The sequence below is a fragment of the Marmota flaviventris genome, chromosome 7 (genome assembly GCF_047511675.1).
Source record: "Marmota flaviventris isolate mMarFla1 chromosome 7, mMarFla1.hap1, whole genome shotgun sequence".
Lineage (NCBI taxonomy): Eukaryota > Metazoa > Chordata > Mammalia > Rodentia > Sciuridae > Marmota > Marmota flaviventris.
Window position 1 is genome coordinate 52,366,588 of NC_092504.1, and position 22,082 is coordinate 52,388,669.

The 22,082-nt window shown below is 36.8% G+C and overlaps 1 pseudogene; it reads right to left on the reverse strand.

The window, feature by feature from the left end:
- Positions 1-18,834: 18,834 nt before the first annotated feature.
- LOC114102099 (proline-rich protein 3 pseudogene) lies at positions 18,835-19,439 on the reverse strand (annotated as a pseudogene).
- Between the last annotated feature and the right edge of the window lie 2,643 nt (positions 19,440-22,082).

Below are 22,082 nucleotides of genomic sequence, written 5' to 3' on the forward strand. Positions count from 1 at the left end.
TTTGTTGGAGTCTTACTTTGGAGCCTCCTTATGTCTTGTTTATCCCGTGTTCAGATGTAGAACTAGATAGAACTGCATCAAAAAGCAGCTACATAATTAGCAGCAATTAACCCAGAGTGGGATTTAACAAAGGCAACACAATACTCAATTGTGCCCTCTATTCCCAATATTCAGCCAGAATGCTAACTCTATGATGCTAAGAGAAACTAAAACAAAGACTACCCTCAAAATAAATACAAGAGAAAAATCATGGAGTAAACTTAGATCTGGTTCAAGCCTTAGACTGGTTGTTATTTGGAAAACACTTCATCCATTGCTAATAAAAGTGATGCTTCAGTGATTTTTCTAGATCAGCTATCTAAAGACAACAGGAATAAAAATCAAAGATTGCATGATTATAAAGAAGAGTTGTTGTTGTTATCTGTCCACCATGTCATGTTGACTATAAATGACCAGATCATCTGTGACTAATGCTGGGCAATAGACCAGGCAACAGACTGGGCAATCAGTACCAGGCAGGTTCTGCTATCAGGCAGCACTTAGAGTTCACCTGGCTCTCTGAGAGATAATGGCATCTTATGTTATTCAGCCTCAGCCTCCTCGCTCTCAGCTTCTACCTCTCTTGCCCACCACCCAAAGAGTGAGGGTGCTAAAAAAGCTCCTACCAATCAGCAGAGTGCAGGCCAAATGGCCAGATGGTGGGTTTTGCTGCAGGGGGAGCTAATGGCTTCATGTGATGGTGAGATCATCCTCTAGTCTTTCAGGAGAGGAGACGGTGCTATTGAATTAGCTTTGCAAAGGATCCTCTTTCAGCTTAATCAACATTTGCGGAAAGAGGAATTAGATTGTACAGTCTGTAAATTAGGATAGCCACCTTGTATGGCCAGACATTGCTGCTTCTGATCACCATGGAGAATGGACTCTATTTGTACAGACAGGTCAGGTCTGAGTGCATATTTACCAGCAATGATGACAATTCATTTCAAGCTCTTAGTGTGTTTGCTCTGAGAAAGGAAAACAGGTCAGATCCCTAAAATTTAAAACATAAAACCACCTTCTAGTTTAGCCTCAGATTTAACAGCCTTGAGACAACTACTGTTGTTCACTGATTGACCTTGATATTCTTGGTTGCTGAAATCTGTGAGATCTTAGAATCTGTTAAATTTGTTGAGTTTGTTCCTCTTCTAAGCAAAGAACACTTCTCCTTCAGTGTCTCCCATTGTTTAGTTCAATTGGGTAGAACATAGTGTTAATATAAGTCCTTATGCAACAACTGCTTTTGTTCTCTTCCAGGGCCATAAATTTTATCCCTGTACCTAGTCAGGAAAATTTCCATTGCTGGTCACAGGAGTTTGGATGAAACAGCTCAAACCTGTGATTACCTCTAGGATATAAAACAAGAGAATGCTTAATAATAGCTCAGTCATAGGCAGAAATTTTATGTGTTGTGTGGGATGGTGTATTTCACTCTAGTAAGTGGAAAGGAATGTGTCCAGTTGAGATTTCTGAAAAACATAAGTCTTAAAGAGAAGTATAATAGTCTTCTCTATAGCGAGATTCATCCTTTCCTATAGTAGAATAATCAACTTTTGTTATCAGAAACTTTAAGTTGAACCAAAATCATATCCTTATCTCTGCTTTCCAGTAGCTCATCTCCACAAACTGTGACCCAAGAAGCTGAAAGAGGAGCATCCCTAGATCACATGTGGACTTGGTGAGCACTCAGAGCATATTTCCCATCTTTTATTTTTCCTGTCGGTCTAACCTGCTTTTTTCTCCTACATCTTGCTTAGATGAATGCAGGGAAAGGAACATTAATCGTTGAGTATATGTTGAAACACTTAGAGAAGTCCATGGAATGAGGATTTCAGAAATTCCAAATATAAAATATGAATTGTGGTAATAGGTAAAATTATCTTTTCAAAATATGAAAAGGATCTCATTTCAGTTAAATTTGGAGTACATTTTTCTTCCCAATCTCTGCTATATATAAGTATTAAACCAATATGAAAAAGTAAAACATGTGAACAGAAGACTCACAAAGAACTCAAAACATAAACTGAAATATAGCTCCCATATTAAATAGATAAAAAGTTTTCATATGAATTCAAATTAAATTACATTAAAATGAGAATTCTTTATCTTGTATAGGCAATTTTCAAAACAAAAGATGATAAAATTTTCAGAAACTTATTATTGCCTTTTAAAAAATACAAATTGGCATAAATTATAAGATAGTGGCTATTTTTCAGTTCTATATTGTTAGAACTAAATTGTTCACCTTAGATTTTTAAATCAGATAAAAGCATATACACTGAACTATTTGACTCTAAATTTCTTGAAAAGGTGTATTTCTGACTCTCTCTCTCTCTCTCTCTCTCTCTCTCTCTCTCTCTCTATATATATATATATATATATATATATATATATATATATATATATCCTACATAGTTAGCAAGATAACATGATGCCTCCAAAGGAACACAATAATTCTCTAGCAACAGGCTCCCAAAAAAAAAGAAAATTGTTGAAATGCATGAAAAAAAGAATTAATAATAATAATTTTAAGGAAACTCAACAAGATGCAAGAGAATACACACAGACATTTCAACAAAATTAGGAAACCAATTCATAATCTGAATGTGAAATTTAGCAAGGAGATAAACATAAATTAGAGCCTATTATTATCTTATAGTTAGAACCAACCTAGGTGCCCTTCAACAGATGAACAAATAAAGAAAATGTGTTATATACACACAATGAAGTATTATTCAGTCATAAAGAAGAATGACTTTATGACATGGATCTGGAGATCATCATGCTAAGTAAAATATGCCAGTCCCAAAAACCCAAAGGATAAATGTTTTCACTGATAAGTGGAAGCTAACCCACAATAAGCAGAGAGAGGGGAAGAATAGATATTCAGTAGATTAGACAAAGGGGAATTAAGGGAAGGGAGGTGGATAAGAAAAGAAAATAAAGACAGTGGAATGAATTTGAAATAATTTTCCTTATGTATTTACATGAATACAACATAGTGAATTCCACTATCATGTACATCCACAAGAATGGGGGCCTAACTAAAATAAGACATATCCCATGATTGTATATCAAAATGAATTATACTGACATATATAACTAAAAATAATTGTGATAGTAGGAGCAAATGTGACTCCATTTTGTTTTATGACTTCATCCTGTAAAACAACCATGCCAAGTAGAAGAGTCATGACTGGAGCAAGATGTTCTTTTCCTTTTGCTATAGAAACCTTTAAGAACACTGAACTACCTAATGGGGTATTGTTTCTGTAACTAGGGTAACAGGGCTCTGTTTCTGTAACTGGGGTGACTGGGCTAACTGTGATTGGTTAGGCTTCCCTCCGCTTGACTACACTGTCCCGCTTCTGTAACCTGGCTTGCTTGCATTGGCTAGACCCCCTGAACATCCCTTTTGCAATTTTCAGGCTTATAAGGAGTGCCCTTGCAATTGTTCGGGGCTGATCAGGGGAACAGCTTTATGTTCTGGTCAGCCGCCACCGGTGCACTTCAATAAAGGCTTGATTCTATTATACGTGAGTGGTCTGGAAGTCAGTTTATGAAACCCTGGGACAAAGCTTTAACTATAACATAATCAATTAAAAAAAAGAAATTAAAAAAAATTCTCTCAAATGTTTAAGAATGGATGTCATTAGCTGGGTACTATGGCACATGCTTATCCTCCCAGTGGCTCAGGAGGCTGAGGCAGGAGGATTGTGAATTTAAAGCTAGCCTCAGCAACATAGTGAAGCAATAAGCAACTCAGCAAGATCCTGTCTCTAAATAAAATATTAAAAAGTGCTGGAGATGTGGCTCGGTGGCTGAGAGTTCCTGGGCTCAATCCCCAATACCAAAAAAAAAAAAAAAAGAGAGAGAGAGAGAGAGAAAGAAAGAAAAAGAATGGATGACACAAAAATATAAGGGTGAAATGATACCTGAAATTCCAGAGATAACATTGTCAAAAGAGTATTTCTATTTCTTTAATCAAACATTCTTGTAAAAGAAAGTTATATGTAAAATCCTTCAATGTATGATTTTTTTGTTTAAAGTTCTTGAACCAAGAAATATCTAAGTATCTTGGATAGAAACATCTAAACCCTAACTTCTGCCACATAAGAAGATCTAGTCTTGCATTTAATAAGCACTTACTGAGTATCACCTCATCAGAAAATAAAGACACCTAGTGGGTTTCCTGCATTCAGGCCTATTGTGGAGGCAAATGTAATTCCCTGGTAAGTACTAGACAGCAGCCAGAACAGAGGTCTTTGAAAACACCAAGGAGAACACTTAATGGAGCTTCACCATACTAGTTAAACTACAGAAGGAAAAATAGTCATATGAAATGTAAAAAAATATATATGGTATTCTAATCAGAGGAAATTTTTAGAGTAAAGACATAGAAATGACAGCATAAGTGATTCAGAGAAAAGAATATAGGTAAATAATGTCTATAAGTGATTATGGTAAGTTCAAGTTTCTTAACATGCAAGTGTCCATTTGCCCTTTACAAGTCAGCATGGTTGAAAACAATGTTTTAACACTCCAGATAGTGCACATATAGAACTGTGAGACTTAATATGTGTGCTTTAGATCTCTAATTACCAAGGAAATCAAGGCATACTGAAGTGGAACCTAAGACTAATGGAACACAGTCCTCCCTTCAGCTCCATATTTTTTATACTTTACCAAATTGTTCCTAGCAATGGTTTGAAAGCCAGGAATTAAGTAACAAACCTTTAACTTGAGTGGATACTTTTAACTTCAGCATTTTTAAAAGACACTGAAATCTCAGTAGCAAGATAATAGAAGAAGGGAAGGAAGCTATAAATGAACAGGGACAACATAATACAATAGATATGCTTGGAGAACTGAATTTCAGAGGAGATCAAATGCAGAGTGCCTAAACTATATCTGCAGGGGTCTACAACACAGAGCATAAAACAAGGTGGATGGGAAGCAGCCGAGACTTTTAAGAAATGGTGATACTTGGAGTTAGCAGGTAATTCTTAATGGGGTTTAAAGTCTGGAGTTGGTGATGGACCAAGCCTCTGTGGGAAAGGAAGAAATGGGGCAACGGATATCTACAGATTAGAGTACTAGAGAAATGAGGCTTCACAAGAAGTGAAGAAAAAAAATCAACTTAGAAACCTACTATTATGAATTGGGAAGACATAATGGGATTTTTTAAAAACATGACTCTCAAGGACTACAGGGATCCAGAACAAACTTTAGATACTATAAACTAGGCTTAGGATAGCATGAGGAATATAAGGCCCCACCTGTCATGGAGTTCTTAAAGTATGGACTGCTTCCAGTGGAGGAATAATTCATAAATAGGCATCCCTAAATCTATAGGCCAAAACTAGCAAGAATAAGGAAGGCAGAGCTGGATAAAGAGGTTTGTAAGGTCCTTCCTTAGCTTTTGGGCAGCCATCTTCAGTGACAGTTGCCATTTTCCCACCCAAGGGCTTTCCAGGGAAAGTTTCACCACTCCCTCATACCAACCCAACCCTTCACCACACACATTCTTTCCTGCCCAAAGGTGTATTACCATTCCCTCATACCAACCCCACCCTAAACCACCGGCTTTAGGACTCATTAGGCTCTGATCCCTGAGCCTGGCCCATAAAAGCCCCCAAACCCAAGCCTTTCCTGCCTCTCTCCATCTATGGGGAGATGTGTCTTTATTTGTCAGCTCAGACAAATAAACTGAGTATCTCTGCCTGGTCTCCATCTTTCATTTCTAGCTCGCTGGTCTCCCACTTTCTCACTTTCCTTTCAGGTACAAACCTATCAACTCTATTCCAGAGAAATATTTAGCTACCTAGATAATATTCTAACTGAATTATCTATCATAAAATAAACTGTGTCTTAGTGTAAGTTATATATTTCTTAGCATAGATGGTAAATATCAACCAATAACCAGACAGTAGAGTCAACCTTACAGCTGGGCTAGACATTTTGACACCATGGTAATACAACCACTGAATATGTTGCATAATTGTGACTCTGCTGTGCATACTGTGTCACTCCCAAACATTTGCATGTACCTCCCGCCAGGAGGACATACAAGCTACCTAAGACAGAATAAAATCAACTCACCATCTACTCAGGGAAATTCATCTCAATTATCGTAAAGTGCCTTTGTGCTATAACATCATTTCTGATGATGTGTAAAAATCAAAGTATCAGAATTGTTTTAAAAGGTAAATGTATCACTCATCAAAGGCAATTCTTATGTAATCAGCATTGATTTTCTAAGAGCGTTCTAAAGAATTTTAAAATGTTAATCATTTAAAAATTCTGCTTCAAGCCCCATTTCTAAGTCTCCAGCAGGAGCCACACAATTTGAAAATGACAAAACCACACATCAGAAAATCTCCTTTTGAATTCTTGTTCCAAAGACTGCTGTTCATAGAGTTAAAAAAAGGAAACCTAGGAGTACAATTACCTTGACTTGTGGAAAGGGGATTCTGAGGACTTTGCACATATGCTGTTAGTTAGTTCATTGAATATAAGTGAATCTATTTATCTTTGCAATAAAGAAAATTATTAACATTGCAAAAATAGGAATAATGGAAAACATTTGGGAAATGAGATAGGAAGAAACACTACTATTTCTTTTAAAAGGGGGTTTGGGTGAGAATATAAATACAGATTTAGAGAACTATTAAAACCCCAGCTACAAAGGAAATGAAAAACTTGAATTGTCTGTATTCCTATCATCTCCTCAGCTGTCCATCTCATAATACCTTATTGCAACTAGATGTCGGGTGATGAATGCAGAAATGTCAGACAAAGAGAAACATATAAAGATAAAAGGCTATAGGGTGGGGGGGAAGGACACAACAAAGAAGTGACCACATGTTGCTTTTGTTATCATTTTGTTTCCAAAAGCTGCCCTGGTGACAGCTAAAAGCCAGATTTCCATAGAGAAATCCACAGAAGAATCCCGATGTTTTTTGGGGAAAAAAAATTATAATACAGGAAAAAGATGAATAAAGCTACTACCAAAAATGTGCTCATACACATGCTTTGTCTTTCTTTCTGTAAAGTCTAAAGTTAAATTGGGTTTTTTGTTTTGTTTTTATTTTTTAATATTTTTATTTTGTTTTGGTTTTATGTGGTGCTGAGGATAAAACCCAGTGCCTCACATGTTCAAGGCAAGTATCTGCCAGTGAGCCACAACTCCAGCCCAAAAGTTAAGTCTTATATTAACACAATGAATAGCTTCTAAGGATCTCAAAGCACTTTACCAGCAAGTAATTATCCTGACTTTTCCCATCATCAGTGGAATGTTTAAGAGTCAAATCCTATTATGCAAAAATAGAGACTGTAAGTTACTGACTTGAGTGCTACAAACATCAGTAAGAGACTCTGTTGCTTTTGTATCCTTTACCACTCTTTATGCTTTACACACTCTTTACACTCTATAAACTATTTCTACCCCAAAATTTCTTATTGTGATCTGCCAGAGAAATAAAAAACACTTCCCAAAGATTTGTCTCTATTAAGGCATCAATAGTACACCCCAGATATGCTTCTTCTTGTCTGCTAATAGATTTCCTTTTAGTTAAACCAAATTGCATATAGAAGAATTGTTTCTGTTTTAAAAATCCTAAAAACTATCATCAATTCATGAGTGTTCCTTGCAAATTTCCACGAACCATAATACTAATATTTAAATGAATTTTGTTCTCTAACTATATTTCTTACATTGCATAAAATTACCTTATATTTAAAAAAAAAAGAACACCTCATTATACCCAAGTGACAAGTGATACCACCAATTCTCTTAAAGCAAGAACATTCTTAGGAAAAAGCCAATGAAAATATTATGATTAAAAATAGAGGGTTTGGGGGCTGGGGTTGTGGCTCAGTGATGGAGCGCTTGCCTAGCATGCATGTGGCACTGGGTTTGATCCTCAGCACCACATTAAAAAACAAAAAAAAGGTATTACATCAACCTACAACTCAAAAATAAATGTTTAAAAAAATAGAGTGTTTTCCTCAAAATACTGAGCATTATTAACTTAGCTAAAAGTTGATCAATAGGGAAATACCCAATAGAAACAACTTTGAAGGTTTTAGAAACACCTAGAACTAAGAGGGAGAAATGGAAATGAAGAGACGGGGAAAGAAAACAAGTTAGTGGCAACAGAAATGGGTTATGAACTGTTATCCGTTCCTATGATTGTACTGGAAAAAGAAACAACATATAAATAAGATATAATAATGATGAAAATACACTTCAAATAATTAATCTCATAATATATCAGACTGAAACTGAAATAATTACTAAGAATTTTAAGTAGATATGTAGATATTAAAATACAGCCATCTAAAAGTTAACAGATTAAGAAAACAACATAGAAGATATGCCGCAGTCTGGCTGGGCACAAATGCTGCAGTCTGGCTGGGCACAAAATCACAAGCCACCACACAGCTTGTAGATTCAAACAGCAACTCTTTATTCCCGAACTCACACCAGCCGTCTACAATCACGTTCTGGGGAAATCCACGTTCTCTGCCCAAATCCACCTCCACTGGGCTTCTATCTCCAAAATATATTCTGAATCCCGTGAGAACTCAAGGGGAACTCAGGCAGCAGGATACGCCCTATTCCCAGCAGGAATAATCTTAAACCTTAAACCTGGAACCTAAACCGGGAACGCCCTAAACACGATTATCTTAAACCGGGAACACCCTAATCTGCCTTGGTCCTTGAGCAAGGTCACCTACATTCAATGTCACTGCAACATGTCAGCAACATGGGGTACACTGGCAAGGAAATTGTCATACCTACTTGGCTAATGGCTCCCAGCAAAGATAGAAATTGTATTTTTAACAAATGACCTAATATATTGAAAAATTTACATTCAGTGAACATTCTTCTTATACACATAGAAGAAACTTAAAAAGCCATCATGAATTGGGTTAAAAATATAGTCTTAATAAATTCAAAAGAATTACCAACACAGAAAATATTTTAAAACATTTAAAAATATTTTCAATTTTAATTGACACATAAAAATCGTACATGGAATGTACAATTGTGTGTTTGTGGAATATAATGTGACATTTCCATACATGTACAAGATGTGTGATGATTGTAACTAAAAACTAATAATCCTAGATCCAAAAAATCAATGAGAGATCAAATTATAAAATACTGTTAAAAGGTTATGAAAAATTACAAACCATAATATTATAAGTAAAGTGATATGTGTAACGTCAAATTTATAGATTTTAAAAATAGGAAATCACTAAAAATAAATTCATCAAGTATCCAGTTCAAAAAGTTAAAAATAAGCAATGGAATGGGTTTTTTTAAGTAAAGAATAATAAAGATTTTTTTTAGTCAGATTTTTCACTGCTGAGAATAAAAGACATGATCAGCACAATTTAGGGGTGGAAAAGTTCAGCACAATTTTAGGGATGGAAAAGCTTTTGGGGGGCTCACGGTTTCAGAGATCTCCTTCCATAGACAGTTGGCTCCATTCCTCAGGGTTCAGGGTAAGGCAGAACATTGTGTTGGAAAAGTGTGGAGGGAAGCAGCTCACATGATGATCAGCAAGAAGACAAAACATATATATACATACAAAATATATACCCCAAAGGCACATCCCTAATGACCCACCTCCTTGAGCCATATGCCTCCCACCTTCAGTTACCATCCAGTTAATCCTATCAGGGGATTAATTCACTGATAGGGTTAAGACTTTCATGACTCAATCATTTTTCCTCTAAATCGTCTTGCATTGTCTCACTCATGAGCTTTTAGGGGACCCCTCAACTCCAAACTATAACACAAGAGCAAAAATCAATACAATAGAAAAAAAGAGAAAGAGAAAGGATTAGTAAAATTAAAACTATTTTAATAATTGAATAATAATGATTCCATAATTTGGCTACTGTGAATTGTGCTGCTGTAAACATTGAAGTGGCTGTATTTCTGTAGTATGCCAATTTTAGTTCTTTTAGGAAAATATCAAGAGTGGGATAGCTGGGTCAAATGGTGGTTCCATTCCTAATTTTTGCAGGAATCTCTGCACTGCTTTCCAGAGTGGGTATACTAGTCTACAGTCCTACCAACAATGTATGAATGTACCTTTTCCCCCACATCTTCACCAGCATTTATTATTATTTGTATTCTTGATAATTACCACTCTGACTGACATGACATTAAATCTTAGTGCAGTTTTTATTTGTATCTCTGATTGCTAGAGCTGTTAAAATTTTTTCATATATTTGTTGGTAATTTGTGTTCTTCTTTTGAGAAATCTCTGTGCATTTGCCCATTTATTGAGTTTTTAGTTTTGTTCTGGGTGTTTTTGTTTGTTTGTTTGTTTTTTTGGTGTTAAGTTTTTTGAGTACTTTGTATATTTGGATTTTAAACCTAGCAGGGAACAGCTGGCAAAGATTTTCTCCTATACTGTAAGCTCTCTCTTCAGTCCAGATGAAAGATCCACAGATCCCAAACCCGGAACGAACCACACGAGACACTGGCTGCAAAAAGCAGGAGGCGTTTATTGTCACACAGGCGCCTGCGGGTGCTCAGCGAAACCTCAGCCGGAGCTTCGGTGAACTGGCACACCGGGCTTTGGGATACAGATCTTTTATAGGGTACAAGTGGGTTAGTTCTTAGCTTAGCACAGCAACAGCCCTTCTATTGGTTCCTCTGAATCCAGCAGGGGGGTCACCTAGTGGGTAAACTTGTTTTTCGACTTTTTGTTCTTGGAAAAACCCTAAAGTTACACCTTGCCCTTCTTGGTTCCTGTTTTTAAACTTAGTTCTCAAGTTTAGCTGGTAGGGCTGTCTGAAAGGAACATTTTGTGGTAGGGGGCCTGTTAGGGTTATCTACATAGAACATCTTGTGGTAACTTTGTGCAACATTTGAAATGCTATGGGCAGCTGGTGGGGCTTTGACATGGGGTTTGGGTAAGAAAGCATCCTGCAGCTTCAAGGCATAGGGACTGGATTTCCTAATGTGGGGCCTGGGTCCTTGAGGTCCTTCACAGAAGCCTGTCAGTAGATGAATGGATAAGAAAATATTGCCAGGCATGGTGGCACACTCCTATAATCCCAGTGGCCTGGGAGTCTGAGGCAGGAGGATAGCAATTTCAAAGTCAGCCTCAGCAAAAGCAAGGTATAAAGCAACTCCTTGAGATTCTGTCTCTAAACAAAATACAAAATAGGGCTAGGGATGTAGCTCGATGGTTGAATGCTCCCGATTTCAATCCCCAGTACTCAAAAAAAAAAAGATATTGTGGTATATATACACAATGAAATTGTACTCAGCCATAAACAGGAATGAAATTATGGCATTTGCTAGTAAATGGATAAAAATGAAGAATATTGTGCTAAGTAAAATAATCCCAACTCAGAAAATCAAGAATCAAATGCTGTTTTAGTCACCTTTTTCACTGCTGGGATTAAAAGATTTTACCAGAATAACTGCAGAGTAAGAAAGCTATTTGGGGGCTCACAGTCTAAGAGGTCTCAGTCCATAGACAGCAAGCTCCACACCTCAGAGCTCAAGGTGAGGCAGAACATCATGGGGAAAGAATGGGGCAGAAGGAAGCAGCTCACATGATAAGAAAGAGAGACTCTACTCAAAACATATACCCCAAAGTCACGCTCCCAATGCCTACCTCCTCTAACCACACCATAACAGCCCTCAGTTACCACTCAGTTAATCCCATCAGAGGATTAATTGACTGATTGGGTTAAGGCTTTCATAACCCAATCATTTTTCCTCTGAACCTTCTTGCATTTTCTCACACATGAGCTTTTGGGGGACACCTCACATCCAAACAATAACAAATGTTTTCTCTCATATATGAAAGCCAGAGCAAGCTAAGGAAAAGAAGGCTGAATCAGATATCATGAAGATCTAGGGAACATCAGTGAAGAAGTAGGAGATAGGGGAGGAGTGATCAGAAAGAGAAAAAAACATGGAAACGATTTAACAAAACCATGTTATGTACATATATAAATATCCTACAGGGAATTTCACCTTTTTTGCATGTGTAGAAAGCACCAAAAATAAATAAATAAATGAGCAAAAGGGTATCAGTGGAATAAAGGAAGGAGAATAGGAGAAGAGAGGGGAAAGTGGTAAGAATGAGAACTGAAATGGAATAAATCAAATTCTGTGCATGAATGATTTTGTCAAAATAAAACCAACTACTATGTGTAACTATAATACTCCAAAAAGATTACATAATAAAAAAATTAAAAATCTAAAATACACCAATTCTCTAGTAAAATTCATTAAGAAAAAATGAGTTCTTTATATACTCTGGATATTAAGGCTCTATCTGAAGTGTGAGGAGTAAAAATTTGTTCCCAGGATGGAGGTTCCCTATTTGCCTCTCTTATTGTTTCTTTTGCTGAGAAAAAAACTTTTTAGTTTAAGTAAGTCCCATTTGTTGATTCTTGTTATTAACTCTTGTGCTATGGGTGTCCTATTAAGAAATTTGGAGCCCGACCCCACAATATGTAGATCGGAGCCAACTTTTTCTTCTATCAGACACAGAGTCTCTGATTTGATATCAAGCTCCTTGATCCATTTTGTGTTAACTTTTGTGCATGGTGAGAGAAGAGGATTCAGATTCATTTTGTTGCATATGGATTTCAAGTTTTCCCAGCACCATTTGTTGAAGATGCTATCTTTCCTCCATTGCATGCTTTTAGCCCCTTTATCAAATATAAGATAGTTGTAACTTTGTGGATTAGTCTCTGTGTCCTCTATTCTGTACCATTGGTCCACCCTCCTGTTTTGGTACCAGTACCATGCTGTTTTTGTTACTATTGCTCTGTAGTATAATTTGAAATTATACTTCTACAACAATGTTCATAGCAGCACAATTCACAATAGCTAGACTGTGGAACCAACCTAGATGCCCTTCAATAGATGAATGGATAAAAAAAAATGTGGCATTTATACACAATGGAGTATTACTCTGCACTAAAAAATGACAAAATCATGGAATTTGCGGGGAAATGGATGGCACTAGAGCAGATTATGCTAAGTGAAGCTAGCCAATCCCTTAAAAATAAATGCCAAATGTCTTCTTTGATATAAGGAGAACAACTAAGAACAGAATAGAGAGGAAGAGCATGAGAAGAAGATCACCACTAAACAGGGAAGAGAGGGGGGAGGGAAAAAGAGAGAGAAGGGAAATTGCATGGTAAAGGAAGGAGACCCTCATTGTTATACAAAATTACATATAAGAGGAAGTGAGGGGAAAGGGGGAAAAAAACAAGAGAGAGAAATGAATTACAGTAGATGAGGTAGGGAGAGAAGATGGGAAGGGAAGGGAGGGGAAGGGAGGGGAGGGGAGGGGAGGGGGGATAGTAGAGGATAGGAAAGGCAGCAGAATACAACATACACTAGTATGGCAGTAGGTAAAAAAGTGGATGTGTAACCGATGTGAATCTGCAATATGTATATAGGGTAAAAATGGGAGTTCATAATCCGCTTGAATCAAATGTATGAAATATGATATGTCAAGAAATATGTAATGTTTTGAAAAACTAATAATAAATAAATAAAAAGGGAAAAAAAGAAAAAATGAAACAAGCAAAATTCAGAATAAAAGAGGGAAAACACAGAGCACAGTTAAAAATTATAAATAAATCTCTCAATTGTCAAAACTGATGAATAGGAATAGAAAATTGGAACAGATTCATCACCATGAAAAGTAATAGAATGGTGGATTAAAATTTCTCTCCAAAAGAACCCACCACTCAGATAATTTCTTTAGGCAGATTATACATACAATAACCTGTAGCTTCCATAATTCATTCTAGAAAAGAGAAACAGAAACAAAGCTTCTCTAATTTTTATAATGCTAGCATAACAACATATATGACAAAATTACATAGACATTTAAGATGTTATCATCACACACCATCCACATTTGTAAATATATTTTAAAAAAACTGTGACTGAATGAATCCAACAGCATTTTGTAGGAATATAACAAAGTTATAAAAATTTTACAAATTGAAAGATGGTTCAAAATTAGATAGCTTATTAATTAAATTAATCATAACTGATTTAAAATGTTATTTCAGAAAAACAAAAAACATTTAATAGAAACAATTTTTATTTTATAAGTTTTTAAAACCATTAAAAACTAGGCATAGAAGATATCTTATTTAACTGTATAATAGGTGACCAGCAAAAACATACTGCAATCCTTATGCATACTTGATGTAAGTCCTGGTCAATGCAATAAGATAAGCCAAAGATAGAAATATTTAAATAAAGAATCAAAATGTTATTTGAAAAAGATCTAATTATGTACATTTAAAAAGAGAATCAGTAGATTAACTTCTCAATAAAGCAATTGGCATTATAATACCTGAACAATACCCAAAAAAATCAAGAGTTTATCTATAACAGTAATTATCACTTAGAAACTAATATATTGGTCAAAATATTGATGAAATCTGTGAGGAATATAGGAATTAACCCAATAATACTATAAAACAATTCTGGAGAAACATGCAAACATTAAATTATGTTAATAAACATCGATGAATCTTAGGAAAAATGTTTTATAAAAGAACTCAGAAAAAGAATGAGAAATATACCACAACACCATGGTATAAATGCTTTAAGTAAATATAAAACATTTAACTATTATACATGTTACAAACACACACACGCACGCGCGCGCACACACACACACACACTTGCTCTATATTTACATTTTATGGTAAGCATTTATATAAAAATAAAAACATAGAAGGTGATACATACAGAAAGTAAAGTAGATATGACTAGGAAATGGTATTAAAGATTTTTTTTTACTTTTTTAAGGAAGAAATAAGTCTATAACTTTCATGAATGTCTGCCTGATATTTTGCTACTAAAAATTAACTAAGAAGCTAGATTCATATTGGAGTGATACACTACAGGAAGAATACAAACAAGGGAAGAAACTAAAAAACTGAGAATACCAGCACACCTAGGTCTCCCATTAACCTCTCTATACAAAGAATAAACAGAAATATGGATGGGAGCCTTCAATATCTATCGACTGTGGAATTGAAGAATTCAAGTCACCACTATCATCTAGATAATATAGGAATTTAGCAGTTCCCAACTGACAACTCACACTTTTAACAACCTTCTGCTGAAAGGCAAAGACCACGTCTTAATTTAGTTAATATCATAAATATATTTTGTATGCATAAGACATTGTGCTAGAAGCTGCTTTGACTAATGAGTTGATAGGAAGGGTAGAGAAGATGCCTTTTAATCACATTTGTACAGTATCTAAAACAGCATCACACATACAAAGTACCTTTCACACTCAGAGAAGTTAATGACTTGCCCAATATGACAGAGTTAATAAATGTTCTGAAAATGAGAAGCTGAGTTACCAAAAATTCTGAGTAATTTAGATAAAAGCCAAGAATAGGATCACAAGATTAAATTCACAGCAGCATTCTACTTAGCAAAAACAGAATAACTAATATTAAATATAGCAGTGGATAAATTTGAATGATGAGGAAAATATGAGAATATGATATTTCAGGGGATAGAAGACAGAAGTAGGCCACCGTAGAACAAAGAATGATTCAGATTATGGAAAAACATGTTGTCTACACTAAGTGACTTTTCTTTTTTCTATCCCTACTGTAAATGGTTTGATCTCATTGGGATGCCTCTCATGCTGAATCTGTTCTCACCTGGCAGCTGTACAGCACAGATCCTGGATTTCCAGGATCTTCTCTAAGTCAGACAACACCACTACTCTTGTATCATGATCTACAACTTTGAGAGAGGTCACTGTGAAAATTTCATTTGAACAATAATAATTATATTATCACTATCAGCAATATTTTTTCATTCATCTAATTATTAAGAGATGCAAGATTGGGATGAATTCAGTAACAATCAACATCATTTTTTAACTTTCAAAAAAAATTTGGAAACTGGATTTATTGGTAAGTAGGTGAGTACCATTTGAGAATGAACAGTAGGATTCAACCTTCAGCATGAGCAGCCTTTGGGGCAGCATTTTCATCCTTTGGACAGAAAACAGAAAATTTTATTCTCATTGCTGCTCTGCCCAGGGCTACAGCAGAAATGTGAAGATTATTGTTCTCCTAGAAAGAGACATGAATATAACCACAGGCCAACAACATCATTAGCCACCCATTCAATACTCCTGTAATGATTGATGTGAAAAGGGAGGTTTTAGTCTCCTGGGATTGTCCATGATAGTAGCAGCATTATTGTGGTCAGCCATAAGTCATCAATGTTGCTGCACTTCCCTTAAAAAACTACATTCCCATGTCCTTAAGAATTGCACAGTGAGGCTGCCTTATATATTTAACATCAGTTTTCTCATGTGATCTCATAAAGGGGTTATATTTAAAAAGAAATTTAAAATTAACTTCCTTATCCATAAAAAGGGGTGATTTAACTTCTTGTTCTTAAAATATTTAATTATTCTAAATCAGGATTTTTTTTAATATTTACTCTGAAGAATTTTTGTTTGCTTCTTTCCCTTTATTTGACTTCTTATCTCAGTGTTCTATGGCCCAAATGAGAAAGGAAAGTTTGCTTCTGAAAAATAAATTTAGTACATATAAAGTAAATTAGAATATAGTGAACATAGACATAGGGTATCTTCTTTAATTGAAATAACTTTTTTAAGATGCAAAGAAAAATAAATTTTCTATAATTTTATGGGTAAGAAGTATACCAATTTGTGAGTAGTATTTGTGTGTGTGTGTATGTGTATACTTTTTTTGTGCTAAGGAAATACAAAGGCGATAGGAAAACTGATGGCTTCATGGATGGTAATTTTGAAGTTGTTTCGTCTGAGCTAAAAGAAAAAAAATATGATTGATTAGTGGAGTCACCAAATTTTTTACTTAACTTAATGGAGGGTATCCTGTAAAGAAGAGAGAAACATCTAGTTCAAGATGAAGAAAAGAGCAAACATGTTAGTTTCTTTTCCCTACCAAATATCACTGAAATGATAGAAAGCAGATTAAAAATTAAAATATATAGTTTTACCCAATCAAGAAATTATTAGGACTTTCTGAGATAGAGACAGAACATCTGGCATCAGATAGACAGGTAAAGAAGAACACAGAAAACTATAGCAGGCCAAAGACAGGGAAAAGACCTCAAGAGTCTCAGCATTGTGCTGTCTAATAGAATCATGGAGAAATTTCACACAGTCAGCAAACACAGAAGATGAAGCAAATGGTGGGTAATAAGTATCAATGGAAATTGTGAAATACTAGTCTCCTTTTCCAGTATAAGAAATAGAGATGTGAACAGCAGGTTGGCCTCTGAAATGCACAAGGTAAGTCTATAACTAAATAAGTAGTTAGAGAAGAAATTAATTCCTAGTATCCATATATATTAATACACAAACAAACTTGACATATATATTCACACAAAAAATAGGAGTTCACCATTCTCTTATAAAATGGGATCATATACAAAATTTCCCAAAGCATTGAATTAAAAGTAATTTTAAGCCTGTAAGATTACCATATGCCAAATATTAGAATATATAATAGAATTTTTAAAGTGAAAAAAATTATTTTGATTAATTGATATGGAATAGAAGACTATTACTCCAACCATAACATCAAACTAAGAAAATATAGTTATTTTTTCAATAGAAACTATTTAACTAATTACAATATACAATTTAATTGAGAAAAAGGCATGCATATTTTTGGGGGGTTTCCACTGCGTTTATTACTAATATAAAAATATGTTAAAAAGAAAAAAATTCATTCTCAGTTCTCCAATGGCTCTCATCCCTCCCTCTTGCCCACACAACTCCTGACCCATTTCCTCAGGGCCAGCTCAAAACTGAACCTGTTCCCTGCCATTTTCACAGAAAACAACCAGTGCCAGGGATGTGAGGGAAGAGTGTCAGATCAATAGTACAGTCCAGGTTCCACCCAAAGATCGGCCAGGTGGAGATTCACAGAATTCAAATGAAAGGGCTGGTGGCTGCACATTGGCATAGTCTAACTCAAATGGGCTGAAAAAGAGCTGGGTAGGGAGGCCCATCTGCGGCTTTACAAGACGTCACTGGCCTGTGTCAGACCAAGAATAATCAACACCAGGAGAAGTACAGGGAGGACCAGGGAGGCAGCCTTGTGGAATTTCACAATTCTCCCAAGTTGGGAAATCACACAAATGCCGCGGACACTGAGAGAGGCTACGGGGGATGCAGTTTCACAAAGCACAGTGATCACAGACCATAGCGGTGGGGACCATGCTACTGACAGAGAAACTACAAAATCCAAAAGCAGGAACAGTTGCCTTTCAGGGAGCAACTCTGAACCAGTCACCCAAACTTGACCCCAGGTCAGAAAACCTGGCGAGTTTCCCAAGCAGCTGAAAACACTGGGATGTCACATAAAAAGGACTTAAAACAAGCAGCTAAAGTGGGTAGGAAACCGCTCCAGGGCTCTCAGGGATTGAGGGCAGTACTGGGGACAGGTGGACAGATGCACAAGAAACAGCACCAAAGAGGTTTCCTGTTCAGCAGTCTTTTGGCGAAAGGCAAGAAGATCCAGGAGGCAGTTGAAGGGAGCAAGAAGGGGTCGCAAAGGCATGTCTCTGGAGGCTGGATCAGAATACAGAGTGCACTGTGCACCAGTGATGAAACACAGCTCTGGACCCCAAACCAGGGAGGTGGTGGATGGGGTGGACGTGTCATTGACCAAGGGTGTTGGGTGGAAGAGCCTCACAGTAGCCATCATAGGGCCACAGGGAAATAACTTGGCCGCTGGGTCACGGAGGGCTCCTTCCAGCCTGGATGGGAAGGCACAGTCTCACAGAGGAGGTCCATTGACGCCTGGGTGGTAGAAGGCACAGAGGTCTTCATATCTACAGTGGCCCTTTTTGGAAAAGTGTCGACAGATGGGGCGGTCAGATTTGTCTTCCATAACCTGGGGGCCATCCTTAGGCAGGCAGGTATTCTCGATAAGAGACCAGCTTTTGAGCCTGCGAGAGTTTCTCTGCTCTTTGTGAAAGCTTTCTCTGGAGGGACCCCCATGGACTGGCCCCGGAAAAGGGGGTTCAGTGCTGAACCATGACCATATGGGCCAGACCTGGGGCTGAGGCCTCCCCGGATTGGGCCTCTGCCCCAGGGAGGAGGTGGGAGACTCATCAGTGGTGGAATCATCCGTCCCCTTGATTCTGGAGGACCTTTGGGAAGAGCTGATTTGGGGTCATCAGGCTTTCCATTGTCCTCGCGGGGAGGGCCCAGAAGGCTGGGTGGTCCGATGAGACTGTCATCTTCCTCATCTCCAGTCTCTTCCTGCTCGGGCAGTGGTGGCTGCTGCTGTTGCTGATTCTGCTTCTTTGGTTTCGGCATCGGGGCTGCAGCGGGATTTGGAGGGCAGTGAGCAAGGCATGCATATTCTTGTTTTCACTAGAGACTAGCAGTCTCATTCCCAGATGGAAAAAAATATATTATTCCATTTGTTTTGACCAACATAGTATAAGAGTTATAATCTCTCCTCTCCAATCTTGGTAGCACTCACCTTTCTAATTATGACCAATCTGATGTATATATGATTGTTTCTCAGTGTTATATTCAGTTCCATTTCTTGGATTACTACCTTAGATACTCAGTGGCAAATCAGGCTTTTATTTATCTAAATTACCAATGTATATTCTTTGACTATTTTTCCACTTAAATTTCTACAATTTTCTTGTTATTCTTGAAAAAAATATCACTTCATATTCTTAAAAAAAAAAAAAAGATCTCTTCTTGACTTTGCATGCAAATATTATCTGCCAAACAATCAAATAGCACCTTACTCTGTCTATAGCAGCCTTTGTTGAGCAAAAGTCTTTTATTTCAACAAAAGCAAACCTAGATGTTTATCATCTTAGAATTCATACCTTTGAAATCTCATCTAAAACATCATCCTCCTTCCCTGTTACAAAATATTCTCTGTTTCCTTCTATCAGTGGCATTTAACCTTTTATAGTAAGGCCTCTGACATCTCAAACCTACTGCTGTATTGGTAAAACAGAAATCAACTTTGTTTTTCTCTTTATAGTAAGCCAAATTTCTCCAATGTCAACACTAAACTGCCTAAATTTGTGGTTCATTTTTATCATACATAGTATCCCTAGAACAAGCATATTTCACAGGAAGAACTCAAGATTGTAAACGATTTTCACAGAAGTTACTGGGTCTCTTATTAAAGCATATGCAAAAATGATGAGTCTCCTATATTCCCTTTTAATTGTTCAGGACCAAACTGTTATGGTTCAGAAATGAGGTGTTCCCTAATAGCTCACCTGTGAGACAATGAAGAAGGTTTATAAGTGGAACAGTTGGGTTATGAGAGCCTTAATCCAATCAGATCATTAATCCCCTTAAAGGGATTAACTGGGTAGTAATAGGCAGGTGGGATGTGGCTGGAGGAGGGGGGTCATTGGAAGTATACCTTTGAGGTTTACAGTTTGTCTTTGTTGAGCAGATTTCTCTCTGCTCCTTAGTGGTCATGGCCTGACCTGCTTTTCTCTGACACACTATTCTACGATGATGTTCTGCCTCATCTCAAGCCCCAAGGAATGGAACCACTGTGTATGGACTGAGACCTCTGAAACTCTGAGCCACAAAATAAACTTTTCTTCCTAAAATTGTTCTTGTCAAGCCTTTTAGTCACAGCAATGAAAAAGCTGACTAAAACACCAACCATAACTTGTCATTACATTGTTCCATGTTGTATTTAATTAATACCTATTTGCCTCACTCTTCAAAATCACTTATATTTTTAAACCACCAAACTTCTTCATTGTAAAAGTTTCCCTTAGGAAATAGAAATCTACCCAGTCTTCACGTTAGGGCTCCTTAAAATTCTATACATTTGTTGGCAGAGGTGATAGCTAACTTGCTCTACCTATGCAACATTGGTCTTCCTGAGCTAACTTGTAAGGGACTTTTTTTCTAGAAGAGCTACATAAAGTGACAGGAAAAAAATATTACGCAGCATGAATAATAACAAATGGGTAATCAAATCTCATGCTTCAAGAAATAAAGTAATTACCGCAGGATTTAGAAACCAGAGCCTATCTCATCCATAAATAGCACTGTCCAAATCACCAGAGACTTTGTATATAAATGTGTATGTGCATTTAAGTATGTATGTTAATATGGGTTTGTGAGTGAGAGACAAATCATATCTATTAATAGAGACCTTGGAGTGAGACCAAGTATGCTTCCTCCTCCTCAAATTCTGTATCATTCAGTAGAAGAAATCAGAGCCTAGATTGTACAGGATTTCGTTCTACACAGACATAATAAATCTGAGATTTTCATTGTTTGTCCATGTCCTTTTGCTCACTAGAAAATAACCTCCCCTGATGCTGTGCTCAATTCAAAAATGCCAACCAACACTCATGAAAGATATGGCTTGTAGAATTCATCTTGCAAAACACTTATTCCTCCTTCTTGTGGCTTGGATTCATTTGACAGTTTGGGAGCAAATCTGGCATTTTTCACAGTATCACCACGATATAAGAAACAATAATAAAAAAACAGCACAATCCTGCACACTCTTCCTTTCCAACACGGGCTGGGCAGAATAGCTTCTGCAATGAAGCATAACAAAAAGGGCAGATCTGCCATCAAATATGCAGTGACCTTGGGCTGGGGATGTGGCTCAAGAGGTAGCTCACTCGCCTGGCATGCACGGGGTGCTGGGTTCGATCCTCAGCACCACATAAAAATAAAAAATAAAGATGTTGTGTCCACCAAAAACTAAAAAATATTTTTAAAAATTCTCTCTCTCTCTCTCTCTCTCTCTCTCTCTCTCTCTCTCTTAAAAAAAAAATGTGGTGACCTGAGGATATACCATCAACACTCATGGAGTGGGTCTCAAAAAGCATGCTCTTGTGCACTCAAAGAAAACCAAAAGTTTGCTGGATGCAGTGGTGCACACCTGTAATACCAGCAGCTTGCGATGTTGAGGCAGGAGGATAGCGAGTTCAAAGCCAGCCTCAGCAATGGCGAGGTGCT